The following is a 16,620-nucleotide window of genomic DNA, read 5'->3' as shown; positions in this document are numbered from 1 at the left end:
TTCGATCGGCCAAGTTTGACCGGCCTTGTTCCATTTGTACATCTACAGCCGATTTTATTCTTGTACAGCCAATTCTATTCTTATACAACCAATTCTGTGCTTGGTCTTATATCGTATCTTTGGTTTGTGTCTTGGCTGCGTTTGTATCTGGCCGTTTGTTGCAGTGTTGGAATGTATCGCAGCTTGTTTGTTGTGTGGGACATTATTCTTGTCTATAATGTTCCTCACACATCGCTATTCAAAATTATATCCTATCCAGATGAAAATAATAACACTTTAATAGAAAACATTCAAGAAAAAACCAGAGGGCCGGGGCTAACTTCGACCGCGTCAAAATTTGTATACCCTTGCTACTTTTTTGGTAACTCTTTCCTTGCCTAATAGCAATTAATGTGGAAGAACGTTTTATCTAAAAAGGCTTATGTTTGCGAAAGAATGGCCTACAATCATGGAAATAACGAAGATATTGATCAAAGTCACTGTTTTCCACCGATTGTTCCTATGGGAGCTATATGATATAGTTACCCGATCTTTACCAAATTAAAAGTAACGAAGTTTTTTACAAAAGTTACTGTTTTTGACCGATCGTTCCCATGGGAGCTATATGATATAGTCACCCGATCTTGATCAAATTTGGCACAGTCATTAACAGATATATTAAACTAACAAATGTTTAATTTGAAAACAATCGCGTTAAAAGTAACGAAGCTATTTACAAAAGTCACTGTTTTTGACCGATCGTTCCTATGGGAGCTATATGATATAGTCATCCGCTCTTGATCAAATTTGGCATAGTCGTTTATAAGCGTAATAAACTATCTAATATTAAGTTTCACGATAATAGTAAAATAAATAACGAAGTTATTGAGAAAAGTCACTGTTCGTGACTTTGGGGTTTGTATGGGAGCTATATGATATAGTGGTCCGATCCGGCTGAATCCGAGATATACAACCCCTGCAGTAAATACAAGCCTACGTGCAAAATTTCAGCTCTGTAGCTCTTACGGTCTAGGAGGAGTTTGCGTTGATCCAGACAGACGGACGGACGGACGGACATGGCTATTTGAACTCGTCTCGACGTGCTGATCAAGAATATATATACTTTGTATGGTCGGAGATGCTTCGTTCTGACCAAAATTAATATACCCTTTTTGCAAGGGTATAAGAAGAAATAAATGAGTGTATAGTTGGCATTATTACACAAAAACCAGCAGAATGCAAATACACAAAGATGTTCAAAACCAATTCAATTAGTTATGTAGAACTTAATATTATCGTAACTTGGATATTGCCCAAAACAAATTTAAAACAAAATTGTAACCAAAGGAAGAAGGAAATAATAGAAGGAATAACTTAACAGTTCCAATAAGATTGCAACTTTGTGCGGGTGTCTTGGTCTGTACAGACGTGTACAGTGCCAAGAACAGAAGCCGACTCTTTTCTCTCTGTTAAGCGCTGCCAGATCTCCTTATAATACTAGGGATGCCAGATTGCCAGTTTGATATGAACAGCTGGCGCTAATATCGAACAGACTGTGCTATGCAGTTAAATTAAATATCAATAGTAAATACATTACAAGATTATAACCAAAATATTTATGTAACCAACAATGTAACAAAACTAGAACCAATCTCTTTTATCCAAGCTAAACAAATAATTTTCGAAAAAAAAATATTTAATATCATAACTACCACAACATTTATAATTACACTACTAAGTTTAACCATATATCTTATCTATAAATTTAAGTCAATATCAAAAAAATAATTATTACACAAATTAAGAATGAAACTTTTGTACAATCAAGTGACTCAGCTTTTGACAATCCCGTTTTACATGAAACGTCCCCATCAAAAGAAATTTCACTTGCAACACAGCAAGCACTTCCAACTCTATACCCTATATTTCCCGCCTGAGCACAGGCTATTTTCTACGTGTTGGGGGAGTAATATATCCGCCACTCCATCCACTCACACCACTCAATTTCCCAATCCAATCACCCACATAACTTGATCCCCCTTTAGTCTAGAAAACAGCGGATGTTTACTGCAAGCGAGACTAAACAAAAATCCTATAAACAAATGTCCCCAAAAATCTTCCGCTTAGTAAGCTAAAATCAATAAGCCAATCAAAATCAGGATCCCTTGTCACCAGATCAAAAGCTCCCAATACTAATATCAAAAGCTTTTTAACCGAACTTTAATCATATCTGTATGAATAATCATAAGTTAGTTCTTAAGACGGTTTGTTTAAATAAAGATCGTATTTGTGTCTCACCAATCCATATTTTTTTTAATTAATGAAAGAATTGGATTTTTAACTATATATATTAATGAATATGCATACGTATAAAATTTTCACTCTTGTGTGGACTCATATATGTATATATACATATATATATATATATATATATATATATATGTGGGACTGTTAGTGCAATCCCACTTTTTCCTCCCGAATTTCTAGGCCGTTTTTTCTCACAATCAATCAGTTTTATTCAACATTATTTCTTTATACATTTATCACTTAATTACCACATAACTACACTCTTCTTATTTGAGCAGCCACGAGGAACACAACCGGTCGACAAAACTTGACGCCATAAAACTCTTTTTTCAATTGATATCGATGGTTTGTCATCGATATCGTTGATAAACTTTAAATTATGCACCTCTGAACTGGTTCAGTACAATCGGCCGGACTGACTTATCATTCGCCTCGAATGTTGAATCGTCTGATGAATTCACTTGACCATTCCACGACTTCATATACTCTGCGACAGTTGAGGTTTTCCCAGGACCTTCGTGATCTCCTACCTTTTCTACGTCATAGCGTCCATGAGACTTAACTTTCACCACCCTATATGGTCCAAAATATTTAGCCTTAATATTGCGTTCGCTTAATTGCTATCAAATCATCGATTTTATACTCAACTACCTTTTTGCGTTTTTTGTTATAACTTTTACGATTCTCCTCTTGGATTCTCTCAATATTATGCTGAGCTTCCTGACGAACGTTAGTGCGTTCAATTTCTAGCTCTTCTATGGCTTCCTCTTCCAAAAGTTCTTGTAACTCAGGGAAACTATTAGTCCTCATCTCAACCCCGGTTAATAATTTAAATGGCGACACTTTTGTGCTTCTAGGAGGGGTACTATTGATTGCTTGCTGCACTCTTTCAGCGTACCTATACCACATAGTCGGTTTTTCATAACAAAGTTTTGTTAGCATAGGAATAATTATCTTATGGATACGTTCAACTTGACCATTTCCCCTAGGTACTCCGGTAGCTATCATTAAATGCTGAATGTTTTGCTCTTTACAATAATCTCCGAACTGGTGAGAAACAAATGCTGCATCTCTATCTGATATAATACGCCCTGGATTTCCAAAAACTGATGCTTGACGCCTGAGTCTATCTACTACCGCTTCTGATGCCGTATTTTTTGTTGGATAGAGCCACACAAATTTTGAAAACGCGTCGACAACTACAAATAGATAGTTGTAACTCTTCGCTGTCGGATCCATAGGTCCTACATGATCAACATGATAAGTCCCTAAAGGTTTAACTTCTTTATTTATTGGAGCTAAGAAACCTTCTTTCTTGCCTGCTTTACCTTCCGAAACAATGCATTCGATACAATTTTTTACAATCTCAGAGGCCTTTTGGAACAACTTCGGTATGTAAAACTTTCTCTCAACTTCCTCTTGAGTTTCTATGTGCAATCTTAATTAATTCCTCTTCCATAAGTGATGGGACTACAATTAAATCCTTAATGGGATCCTTGTACAAAACACCGTTTTTTATAAAGAAATCTTCATAAGTCTGATGCTCTAAAACAGCTGTCACTGTCCTAATCCAATCATCACTAGCCTGAGCTATTTTAAGTCTGTGATGCATTGAATCCTCTAACATTAAACAGGACATACGACTTAGAGCATCTACATGCTTCATTTTACTGCCACTTCTATGTTCAATTTCATACTTGAATTCTTGAAGAAATAAAGCCCAACGCAAAACTCTTACTGGAATGTCTCTTTTTTTTCATTGTCATTGCAAAAGCATTGCAATCTGTTATGATTTTGAATTCTATTCCTAGTAAATATACGCGCCACTTCTTCAACGCCTCCACTATTGCTAACACTTCCAATTCGTATGAGTGATATTTTTCTTCCGCAGGCTTGGTTTTCCGGCTGAGATATTGTACTGGATGGAATAACTGATCATCGCTATCTTTTTGTAGAAGAACTCCTCCGTAACCAAACATGGACGCATCAGTGTGTACTTCAGTTACTGCCTTTGGGTTATACAATCGTAAAACTGGTGCGCTAATCAAGGCTGCCTTTAGCTGTTCAAATGCGATTTGATGATCGTCACCGAACACAAACGTTGCATCTTTTCTTAACAAGTCTGACAGTGGTTTCGCTATCAATGCGTAAGACTCTATGAAACGACGAAAATATGAAGTTAGCCCAAGAAACCTTTGTACACTCTTGTAATTCTGTGGTTTTGGGTAATTTTTCACCGCCTGTGTTTTTGCTTTAGAAGGCCTTATAGAACCCTTTTCGACAATGTATCCCAAAAACTCTATACTTTCTTTTAAGAACTGACACTTCTGCCATTTAATGCGCAAACCAAACTCAGATGCCCTCTTTAACACACATTTCAGCTTGTAAATTCCTTCTTTAATATCCTTTGAAGGAATAATTAGATCATCCATATATGTTACGACTGTGCCATCTCTAATCAAATCAATAAATGTTGCAAAGATGTAGCGGGAAAACACATGAGGGGAATTCGAAATTCCAAATGGGACATACAAAAATTCGAACTGACCGCTATGTGTCACAAAAGCAGTATACTTCCTTGAGTTGGGCTCCACAGGAACATGAAAATATCAATTTTCAAGATCCAAAGTTGTAAACACTGTATTACCCTGCAATCTCTCAATTACATCATCTATAAGTGGCATTGGGAAATGTTCTCTTACAATCTTAGCATTCAAACGTCTATATGCACAGCAAAGTCTTTTCCTCCATCCTTTTTTTGGAACAAGAACTATAGCAGACGCATATTCTGATGTACTTGGTTGAACTCACGGCTAACCATTTTTCTACTGTTGAGTCCACGATACCTTTATCAACGAAAGATAAACGCCTTGGCCGTTTGTATACTGGGCATTCGTCACTTAATAATATTTTCATTTCGACTGGACTCTTCTTTGAAGACTGGGGTACATAACTGTGAATAAGCTGCTTGACTTCTTTGACGTCCGATTTAGTTAAATGGCACAAATCTATTTCACTCTTTTCTTCTTCAGCTAATAAACACAAACTCTCAAATTCCTGAAACGTACCCTTCGGAGTTTTCACTTCTTCATTGTGTACAGTTTCTTTCGCTTCTGTGTTTGGCATCACTTCTACTTCTCTAGGCTTAAAAGTAGCATTTCCTTTTGTGATAACCAAATTAGCTAATTCTAAAATGTTGTTTCCAATCACTACTTCGTAGTCAATATCCTCTTTTCTATAAACGTGGAACGTTAGGAGCCATTGAAGACCATCAATAGTCACCTGCGCTTTAAAACTACCTATAGTATTTAGCTCACTTTTACACACTCCCAATAAACGGTTTCGTTCATCCTTTAATTCTATACCATGAAGTTTTCTGATAATATCATCTCTTATTAAACATAGAACACATCCAGTATCTATGAGTGCAGACAGCTCAACGTTTCCACATGATATTTTTTTGAAAATAGCTTTTCCTTTTACATTGATTTCTTTTGACATTGTACTAGCCCTACTGTATTCCTTTTTAGTATCTAATTTACGTGTCGGGCATACGCATTTAAAGCACTTAATCTTCGGACACTCACTCATCAAATGAGATACTTCGCCACACTTATAGCATTTTCTCGGTTGTTTAGATATTTCCGCTTTTTTATCATCCTTCTCATTATGATTTCTATTTCTATTTACCACTTGAGGGTGACCAAAGTAAACCTTTTCGTAAATTGTAATCTGTTCCTTCAGCTGAATGACTGTCTTTGCCTGATACAAGTTACTTTTGTTAGCTTTTGAATCAGGTATTCCTTCTATGAAATATTCTATAAGACTAGCTTCATCTAAATTTATGGAATTGCCTATTTCCCTCAGACTATAAAGGTACTCACGAAAATCTTCATTTGGGCGTTTACGTCTATTTCGCAACAATTTATGTACTTCAATTGCTGATACTTCTGCGCCGAACTCGCTTAACAAAATTCTTTTTAATGATATCCAATCAGTCACTCCTCGCTCACTACGCACAAAAACTTTTGCTGCACCTTTTAATAATTGCTTCGCATAGATAAATTTCTGTAAAGAGTTCCATTGAACTGCTTCTGCATTATCTTCAAAATCCCGTAACCAATTTTCTATAGACGGTTGACCTGACCCATTGAACGAAGAAAGAGAATCCTCAATGTCGCGCAAAGTAAAATTATTTCTAACTACAGTTTCGGATTCAACCTCGACTTCGTCAGCCACCAAACCGAAATGTTCGAGAAGACGATCTTGCAACGATTGCTTTCTACCAGTTATTGCCAAATTCAAACTGGCTAACTTTTCTTTGAGCTCATTTACATTTAAACTTAATACTTCGTCTTTATTCATTTTGTATTCGTCGTAGCTTACTAGCTTACGTAGCTTGATTTAATTTAATGATTGCATCAACTCAATTTAAATTATAACATTTTTCGTTCTGTTAACATACTGTTAATTAACATAAACATCTGGCTCACCACTATGTTGCATTCTCGCTCGCTCGTGTTGACTCACCAACACCGTTTATTCGCGCCAATTCTGCTGATATGCCGATCTTTCACGAATGCTCTCACTAACGCTGTCTCGCTCGTGACGCCAATGCCGATGTCTCGCTCGTGACGCCAATGCCGATGTCTCGCTCGTGACGCCAATGCCGATGCCTCGCTCTTGTACAAATTTTTCCACTGACGCCGCCAAACTTGTGCGTCTAATGCTTTCTCGCTCTTGCCGCCAATTGTTGTAGCTTCTCTTGCCGCCAATTCTCAAGAATTTCCCACTGTAGGTACAGCTGCTCACCACATAGATTCTATGTTCCAGGCCATTTGCCACATAAATCTACCATCTCAGTGAATAGTTCCCACGACGATACTCCAACACATTTACCAAAATTACGCTATATCAGCCTCATTACCACGTAAATTTGTGCAAAATTCCAACGATCGTCAATCTTTTTGCGTTTTCAGCCTCTTTGCCACGCAAACTTCAGGGTTCTGTACTGTTCGCACCTCCAAACTTTTCACTCTCACTTGAACTTGGACGTTTCGCTGTCTCTCTCTAACATACAAGCATTCATCAACTGGGGTGGTTTTTTTTTTTTTTACCGCGCTTTGTACATTTTTTTTCGAACTTTCTGTCTTTGGCGACTCAATTTTAATGAATTTTTCGCTTCGAACGATTTGTTTTAATTATTAGTGTTCTTTATTTAAAAACATCTTTTAAATGCACGTAAGTTCGATGCACTATGTAAATGTACATATCTCACTTCTGACACCAATTTGTGGGACTGTTAGTGCAATCCCACTTTTTCCTCCCGAATTTCTAGGCCGTTTTTTCTCACAATCAATCAGTTTTATTCAACATTATTTCTTTATACATTTATCACTTAATTACCACATAACTACACTCTTCTTATTCGAGCAGCCACGAGGAACACAACCGGTCGACAAAACTTGACGCCATAAAACTCTTTTTCTCAATTGATATCGATGGTTTGTCATCGATATCGTTGATAAACTTTAAATTATGCACCTCTGAACTGGTTCAGTACAATCGACCGCTTCTCGTCTCTCGACCCATTCCCACATATATATATCTATAAATGTGCATACATATATTTATATAATTTAACATTTTCCTCATAATACTCATCAAGGTCCCTGCTCGGGCGCCATCTGTAAGGAAGCTCTGGCTGGGGTACAGCTCTCAGTCCCAGATTCCCGTCTACAGAACATTTATTTGACCTGGAGACCTTGATGAGTATTAGGATATGAGACTGAGACCACATGAATACGAGGAAAGGGAATGGAAAGGGGTAGGAGGAGAGTCCAAGAGGAGTAGCAACGACTGATCTTGTATGCCAAGCGAAGCCCGCTTGGACAAGATCCTTTGCCTCTTGGACGAGGAAAGGGAAGCGTAAAAGAAAATGTTATTGGGGTTATTAGAAAGGGATGGTGATGAGGAACTGCAACGACTGATCTCGTCTGCCAAGCGAAGCCCGCTTGGCCAATATCCGTTGCCTCTTCACCTTGAGTGACTCAGCCTGGAGATCAGCGACTGAGTTCGTCTGCAGGAGAATAACTCATCCTGCCGAAGTCCGCTGATCATTCGGCTCCACTCAAATAGTTAAGTTGCCAAGGAAAAGGGAAGGGAAAGGGTAGACATAAATTTGGTAACAAATAAAGAAATAATGCTAAGTGTGTTAAACGATAATAGTATAGAGTTTATTGATAATTAACTAATTCTGAACATCTTTTGTAATTTGGGTCGCTACCGCACTCGAGCAAAAAAAAGGGGGTCTTAGGACATGGGATCACCTGCTAATCCTGGTATTTCACTCGATTTTTTTACTCCTGCTGTTGGATTCACTTGTTGAACTTTGCATTCTCGTGGTCACTGGCGAAGTAATTTTCTCCTAATTCTTCAAACCCACCATTGCTCTGCCTACTTATGTTGATGTTGGGATATTTAATGTGCCCTCCATGGGCGTATCAAAAATAAAAGTAAAAATGAAAAGGGCCCTACATGGGCGTAGTTTAGATTACAGCGATAACGTGACTCGTCACAAAACGTTTCATCAAAGAATATCTTCCCACACTTATACCTCGGGAGAAATGGCATAAAGATGTACCAAACTTGGAGATCGACGACATAGTTGTAATGAAAGACAACACCCCGCGCGGCGAATGGCCGCTCTGTCGAGTTATGAAAGTTTTTCCAGGTGAAGATGGAGTTGTCCGCGTAGTCGCCCGGTCAACCGTCAATGCAAAATATAAGTTAAGCGCTACGATGAGAAGGATCGTGCTCAAAATAGGGATTCCGCACTATGGGTCATTATGTCGTAGCTTATTTGTACCGTAGTAAGATGCCTCAAACAAGATCAATACATTTAGTTTCGATTATTTCAATGTATTCTCAGTTTAGCAAGATACGGACACACTTGAAAAAAGACCACGCCGACAATAAGAATATTGTAAAACATACTATTAAGAATAAATCCAAATGAAGTTAATAAGCGTCTCAAAATAAAAACCAGAGGGCCGGGGCTAACTTCGTCCGCGTCAAAGTTTGTATACTCTTGCAACTTTCTTTGCCTATTAGCCATCAATGTGGAAGAACGTTTTATCTAAAAAGGCTTATGTTCGCGATAGAATGGCCTACAATCATAGGAAATAACGAAGATATTGATCATAGTCACTGTTTTCCACCGATCGTTCCTATGGGAGCTATATGATATAGTCACCCGATCTTTATCCAATTCGGCACAGTGATTAACAGATATATTAAATTAAGAAATGTTTACTTTGAAAGCAATCCCGTTAAAAGTAACGAAGTTATTTACAAAAGTCACTGTTTTCGACCGATCGTTCCTATGGGAGCTAAATGTTATAGTCATCCGATCTTGATCAAATTTGGCACAGTCATTAACAGATATATTTTACTAACGAATGTTTAATTTGAAAACAATTGCGTTAAACGACACGAAGTTATTTACAAAAGTCACTGTTTTCGACCGATCGTTCCTATGGGAGCTATATGATATAGTCATCTGATCTTGATCAAATTCGGCACAGTAGTTTATAGGCGTAAAAACTCTCTAATATTAAGTTTCACGATAATAGCATAGAAAATAACGAAGTTATTGAGAAAAGTCACTGTTCGTGACTTTGGGGTTTGTATGGGAGCTATATGATATAGTGGTCCGATCCGGCTGAATCCGAGATATACAACCCCTGCAGTATATACAAGCCTACGTGCAATAAAAAGCACTGTAGCTCTTACGGTCTAGGAGGAGTTTGCGTTGATCCAGACGGATGGACGGACGGACGGACATGGCTATTTGAACTCGTCTCGTCGTGCTGATTAAGAATATATATACTTTGTATGGTCGGAGATGCTTCGTTCTATGCGTAGCACTCTTCCCGATTATTAATATGTTGCACTCACATTGCTTTGGCTGTTGTATTCTTTTATAAGTCTTTTCGGACATAAGATTGTATTTACTTCCAGTGTCAATCAAAGCATTCATCTTTAAACGGTCGATTATTAGTTTTCGTGTATTACTCACTTCGCGTTTTTCCAGTTTCTTGGGACACTCTGCCAATTTGGCCAAATATGTTGCATTCAAAACCCTTTTTAACTTGGTTTTTACTTTCACAAAAAGCGGCTGTACCTTTTCACTTTTCTGTTAACCAGTTAGAAATACATCGCTTGCTCGCAATAAAAAGCTTTGCTAATTTTTTTAATGACCGGTATGCAAATATAAACATTTGTAAATCATTCCGACAATTACGAATGGTTGTTTGATTGAACACATGGCTTTTTTCCTCATTTTCCGATCAGCCATCATTTCTTGCAATTGAGCACTGTTCGTAGTTGACTTGAATTCATTGAAAGGCGCCTTTTTTAGTTTTAACCAGTTAGAAATACCTCGCTCGCTCGCAACAAAAAGCTTTTATATGTAATCCTTTTAATGACAGTTTTGCAAATATAAACATTTGTAAATCATTCCAAAAACTATGGTTACAAGATCATCGAATTCATTAATTTATACTTTAATGGAAAGGGTATCTTCACCATTAAACGATTTAATTGGATCTTCAACGTTATAAAAATTTAAAGAAAATCTGAGAACACTTTGAATCGGAACGTCTTGAATTGGAAAACTGGCTACTGAAGGGTTGATTTTGTCTCTTTCATCTTGTACATAATTATCGTTAACTTCATTATTACCATCTTCTTCGTTGTCGCTTTCGTCATTCACGGTATTAAAGTTAGCATCAGGTAGTAAATTTCCCCTTTTCAGATTACAAAATATGAACTTGAAATTCACAATTTGTCGAAATGTTAAACGTTTTACAAATTCGTGGAACCGCGTTAAACCCTTAGAACACGTTTGTTTTATTCTTTCAGATCTCAGATTTTCTAAAGAAAATCATTTTTACATAAATTTGTTCTTCTTATTCGTCGTTTTAGCACTATATTATTTCTCACTCATTATATTGTTATATATTTAAAGATCAACATAACGATTGAGCTGTCATATTTTCCTTCGATTAATTTAGTCGATAATAGATAAAATTTATTCATAAAATAAATAAGCATTTTCACACATTAATAAAAAAAGAAACTGAATTAATCTGTGAATAACACATTTCAGTAATTTTGCCAATAAAGTAAGGGTTAATGTAATACATTACCACGTTTTTTAATCGATTACTTTACTTCAAAATTTACAAAAATGGGATTTAAAATCGTTTATCTTAGTAGTCCTTTGTTCAAGATCAAAGCAATCCATGCCTTAAAAATTAAGGCCCTCGAACTCAACCTACTAAAAATCATTTCTAAAAAATATCACAGTCAAACACTTCTTTTAAATAATATTATTTTTTTTTCTATCTTGTAGTTTTCGTCCTTTACAAGTTTTTCAAAATTGAAAATGTTTTTTTTGTAAAAAAGCGAAACGTGAAATATTTTGTTAAAGTTCGGTAAGTGTAACATAATTTTTAAGCGATTTAGGTATTTAACTGACTTGGTCCTTAGGGATTGCCGATACGGGCGGTACTTATTGATTTAATCTTCTAATGTGGCTGACCATCTCATCCTACAGGACTATTAAACTCCCAAAAGTATACAGTTCATTGCGGAAGCAAACTACCACCATTCTAGGTTTTTATGTTCCTTACGAAATTATATTACCCATTGTAAAAAGTAAAAAAACTAAATTATTCAGGTTTTCTAATGTTTATTAATAGTTCTCTGAATTCAAATTCTTAGTTTGCAAAGCAGTGTTACGCGGATGAAAAGCAGTGAGTGGAAGTGAGTGGCTATAATCCGATTGCGTGGACTTTCTCACCCCCACAATATTTTGTCCCATTCGAATTCAGCTTTTGGTTTCAACACAAACAATGTCGAATGACAAGTCAATTGCTTGTCTTTACGGTCGATGTCGAATGACAAGTCAATTGCTTGTCTTTACGGTATGATATCCGGGAATACTTTGTTATTAAGCTCGTGTTTTGATGAGTCGAAATTGACAAATTTTGGGAAAATGATATTTACCCGCTCTATTCGTCAGCAGGAACACGGCTATTACAAATACTCAGCAATTGCTTAGAGAAATCATCACCAGATAGATAGTTTAATTGGATTTAGCAGTGCTAAATTCCATTAAACTAATTAAATTAGTTCATGCGGATCATATTCACGTTCACGTTTAACTGTATTTTTGAGTGTTTGCTAGAAAATTCCGTCATTCTAGTGTTGGTTGTGGGACCAATAATGGAAATTTTACTTCACCATTAAGGCAGCACAAACCAGGCGTTTCACCAGCAATGTGCCAAAATGCTGGCAGACATAGTTCATAGCACCAATACAAACTAATCGATGGAAGCTGTAGTCGTTGGTACAATCATATATAAAGTCTGCTGAATTCCAATCAATACTAAAACCATTTCTTCGAAGTTTATTTCTCTGTTCATATGTATGATAAGCTCGAATATTTCTTCTTTCTAACCTAACCGTTTCAAGGGCTGCTTCTCTTGTTTGAGAAGCACGAATCAATGCCCTTCTTCGTTTTATTATGTCACTGCACAAAACAAAATTATCGATATAGTGATATTAAAATAACAGTGAACTCAAAGTTTGTTTAGGCGAAAAAAATTACTTGTTTTAACGGATTTCCGGCAATTATTTATTGTTCTTAAGGTGTATTTTGCTATTCGGAGCAGAGACAAATACAACAAATCAATAACTGATCAATAACTGATGACTTTTTATACCATACACTATGAGTGTAGGAGGGTGAAATGGTATATTAAAGTCTCTAAACTGTATGTAACAGGCAGAAGAAAGCTTCTCCGACTTTATAAGCCGAGTCGATCTAGCTACGTCCGTCTGTCCGTTTGTCCGTCCGTCTGCATAAACACGCAGATCTCGGAGGCTATAAGATACCAAAGAGACACCAAATTTGTTATGTATACTCATGTAGTATGTAAATGTATCACATAAAAGAATCACATAAAACTATTTTTCTTAAAAAGTATAACAGCTAGAGACATTTAATTTGGTTTATATTTTCGTTTAGTTAGCGCGCAGAAACTAATTGGTTGTACTTTTTGCCACGCCCCTTCCGCTCCCAGAATTTACATAAAACAGATTTTCTTAAAAACTATGACAGCTACAAACATTAAATTTGGTATGTAGATAGCTCAATCAGATATTGGCTTTTTAAAAATTTTGACACTAGCACTTCCGACCCCTCAAATTAAAGAAAAGTGATAGGATATACACTGGCTTAGTATGCGCGCAGAGTATACATCTTTTCATATTTTGCCATGTCGACTTTCGCCTCCGAAATTTAGAAAAAACCGATTTCCTTCTGTAGTTTTTGATTTCGCATTCAAATTCGCCAGACTAAATTACCTTAACTATTTCTACCAAACTACCAAATCGGACAAGAAACATGCAAAATATGAGTATGAACGTATTTTACTACGCGGTGCATAAGGCCAGTATTGGCCGTTGGCTAGTGGCGGCGCTAGAGTGCTCGTGTGTTTGTAGAGTGAGCGAGATAGCACATAGTATGAAAACAATTAAATAGACATTCATCTGGTTTTCGAAATTTTAAATATTTGTTTCACCTGGTGAAACCCAAGTCGGCGAGTCGACTTACTTCATTATATATATAAGATTAGATACCGATGTAGATCGGCTCTGCTCAACGCTGCTACTACGTGCATACACACAAGCGCAGCTCTATATAAACCGTATGTGTATGCGTGCCGTGCTTTGCGAACTTGTCTTTTCTTTATTACTAGAATTGCTTTACTTTCAGTTCTCCTAATCCTAATAATCCTTTCAGTTTATGTCGAAAAGAAATGTTACTGCGACCAGCAATCCATTCGATGGCCGTTATATACCCCGAACTGAGCATCCGGAGTGGATAAATGGAAAACTGAATTCAAATTATATGCATCTAAATGACTTGTGTTCCGGCCTATTTTTAGCTCTTTGATATCTTTAAATCTGATGAAGAAAGTGAAATGGGCAACCTCTACGGATTTTGATCATATACAGAAATTCTGATTACTGAAGATGAGTTTCCATCGCAAGTATGGGCAGTAGGATATTCCCGTACACTTGCTCATAAAGTGTATTCTTCAGGATCATTTGCTATGTGATCGTCGGGTTTACAAGTTCTTTTTGATTAAATTAACAAGCATCTGCTGCAGTTAATTATGATACCCCGGCAAAAAGTAAACGCACTCTCTTAGTGGAGATCTTAAGCTCATTCGCAATGCCAAGCGGACTAATTAAAATTACCTAATCGAAGACTTTGAAACCGGCTGCTACCATGCAACTTAGCGAGAGACCACAATTGAGAATCGCTTGAGTGCACCACCAGTTCAGCGCAAGCTAAGAGTCAGCAGATCATCAACGAGGACAAGCAAAAGATTTCCAAAACAAGTCGAATACGGTTTCAATGAGGTTAAATTGCCTGAAATATGGAATAAGTCATAATAATCCGATTCCATATATATATCATTACATTCGATGATACTGTGATAAATAAACTAAAATAGGCCCAGAATACTAAAACGATTTGGTACAAGTAATTAAATTTAGTTTTAACCTAGTTTTGTGTTTAAACACAATGATTCATTTACAGGCAAGTATTCACCCACGAAATGTTTCGGGCTAAAGTAAAACTGGAGTTAAAAGTGCGGGTGGTTGGTGTAACCGTATTCGCTTTTGGAAAAACATTCCTACCACTCACTCCCTGCTGTTCACTCAGTGGCGTGAACACTAATGATGACAAATCAAGGCAACTTGAAATCGCTTCGAAGTGGTTTATGAAAGGATTAAGCCACACTGATGGAAGATATACACGAATAGACTAACATAGATTCCATATTTCATATATTATCTCCATATCAATGTAAAAATCCTCTTTGAACCGAGTTGAGATCCTAACTATGTTTTATGCACAATTTGGATTCCAAAAATTATTTTGTTTTTTCCAAAATTAACGTTTGTGTAGAGCAATGCTTATAACAAACAACATTTTAGATTAAACTAACATTTAAGTGTGATTACATCAGCTACTTATTTTTGCACGTCCGCACTCTGTAACGTGAAGCTATACACTGATTTGTCCCTAATAAATGCCTGTATAAATAAGCGTAGTTGTCGGTATCTACCTTATTACTAAGTCTTGTTAGGTAGAAAAATGTCTGCACAGTGATATTGTAAAATAAGAACACAAGACAAATTAATATGTACATGTTAAAAAAGTAATGTTCAAGAACTTTCCAGAGCAATGAACGCATACATCTATCTATCTCTTTTTTTATTTTGAATACTGCGCTTGCCCAACTGAATTACTGGCACGCGCATTATGTTAGTCTCTAATAAACTTCTGAGTTGTACGGACGTGTTACTATTCTTTTTGTTCTGCCTGCGTTATTCGGGTTGTGCGTCCCCTCCCCCCTCAACAGGTTATGGGTCCAGGGCACGGTTTTGAATAGTAAAGTAATGAAGTGATATATTTAACGATTTATATCAGTGAGAATCAAAGCTACGAATAAGTTACGAACTTTATTCGGGAGAAGAAACTAAAAAGCCAACATGAGTAATCTGTACCGCATCGAGACGTTGGACGAAAAGAATTATGATTCTTGGAATATACAAATGCGCAGCGTGTTGGTGCATTCAGACGTGTGGGATGTAACGGATGGAAATTTGCCCACGGTGCAAGGTGTCGATCTTGGAGGATTGGATCGGAAGGCCCTAGCAATTGGCATTTGAGGCGTGGACAAGACTACGAGATGTCCATCAGCCAAAGGGACCGGTGCGGAAGGTATCGCTGTACAATAAGTTGCTAAGCTTACGCATAACAGACGGTCAAGAAATCCCCAGTTATATAAATGGTTTCTCTGATTTGTCAGATTAGCTTGCAGGCGCCGGTGTACAAATTAATGAGGAGTTACGAACTATCATTTTGTTATCGAGTCTACCATCAGTGTATGAGAATTTAGTTGTCGCATTTTTTGCTATGCAGAACAGAAACAGAAATCAAAATGCACGCACACAGAGAAATCGTTCGCAAATTAATTGGTACAAATGCGGCCGGCAAGGGCATGTAAAAGCACAGTGCGGCAAAGAGAGAGTCGATAAAAAGAGAAAGAGTACAAATACACTGAGAAAATGGAGAACAAGGAATGTAGCTTAATAAATGCTTTGGAAGCAGTGAATATGAAAAGAGAGCAGTGGTGCTTGGATTCTAGTGCGACGAGTCATATGTGTTGCGATAAGAGTATG

General features: G+C 36.9%; 1 long non-coding RNA gene across 3 annotated transcripts; it reads left to right on the top strand.

Annotated features, from left to right (window-relative positions):
• Nucleotides 1–11,651: 11,651 nt before the first annotated feature.
• On the top strand, nucleotides 11,652–15,187 carry LOC137580211 (uncharacterized). 3 transcript variants are annotated; one of them, XR_011032972.1, is made up of 5 exons: nucleotides 11,652–11,786; nucleotides 11,842–12,009; nucleotides 12,076–12,117; nucleotides 14,162–14,911; nucleotides 14,969–15,187. It is a non-coding gene; the product is annotated as an uncharacterized lncRNA (long non-coding RNA). The 3 variants fall into 3 exon arrangements; XR_011032973.1 differs by lacking the exon at nucleotides 12,076–12,117 and having other exon boundaries at nucleotides 11,842–11,927; XR_011032974.1 differs by lacking the exons at nucleotides 11,842–12,009; nucleotides 12,076–12,117 and having other exon boundaries at nucleotides 11,654–11,786.
• The last annotated feature ends 1,433 nt before the right edge of the window (nucleotides 15,188–16,620 follow it).

The sequence above is a fragment of the Drosophila tropicalis genome, unplaced genomic scaffold (assembly GCF_018151085.1).
Source record: "Drosophila tropicalis isolate 14030-0801.00 unplaced genomic scaffold, ASM1815108v1 contig_832, whole genome shotgun sequence".
Lineage (NCBI taxonomy): Eukaryota > Metazoa > Arthropoda > Insecta > Diptera > Drosophilidae > Drosophila > Drosophila tropicalis.
This window is presented reverse-complemented; position numbering and strand designations above follow the sequence as displayed.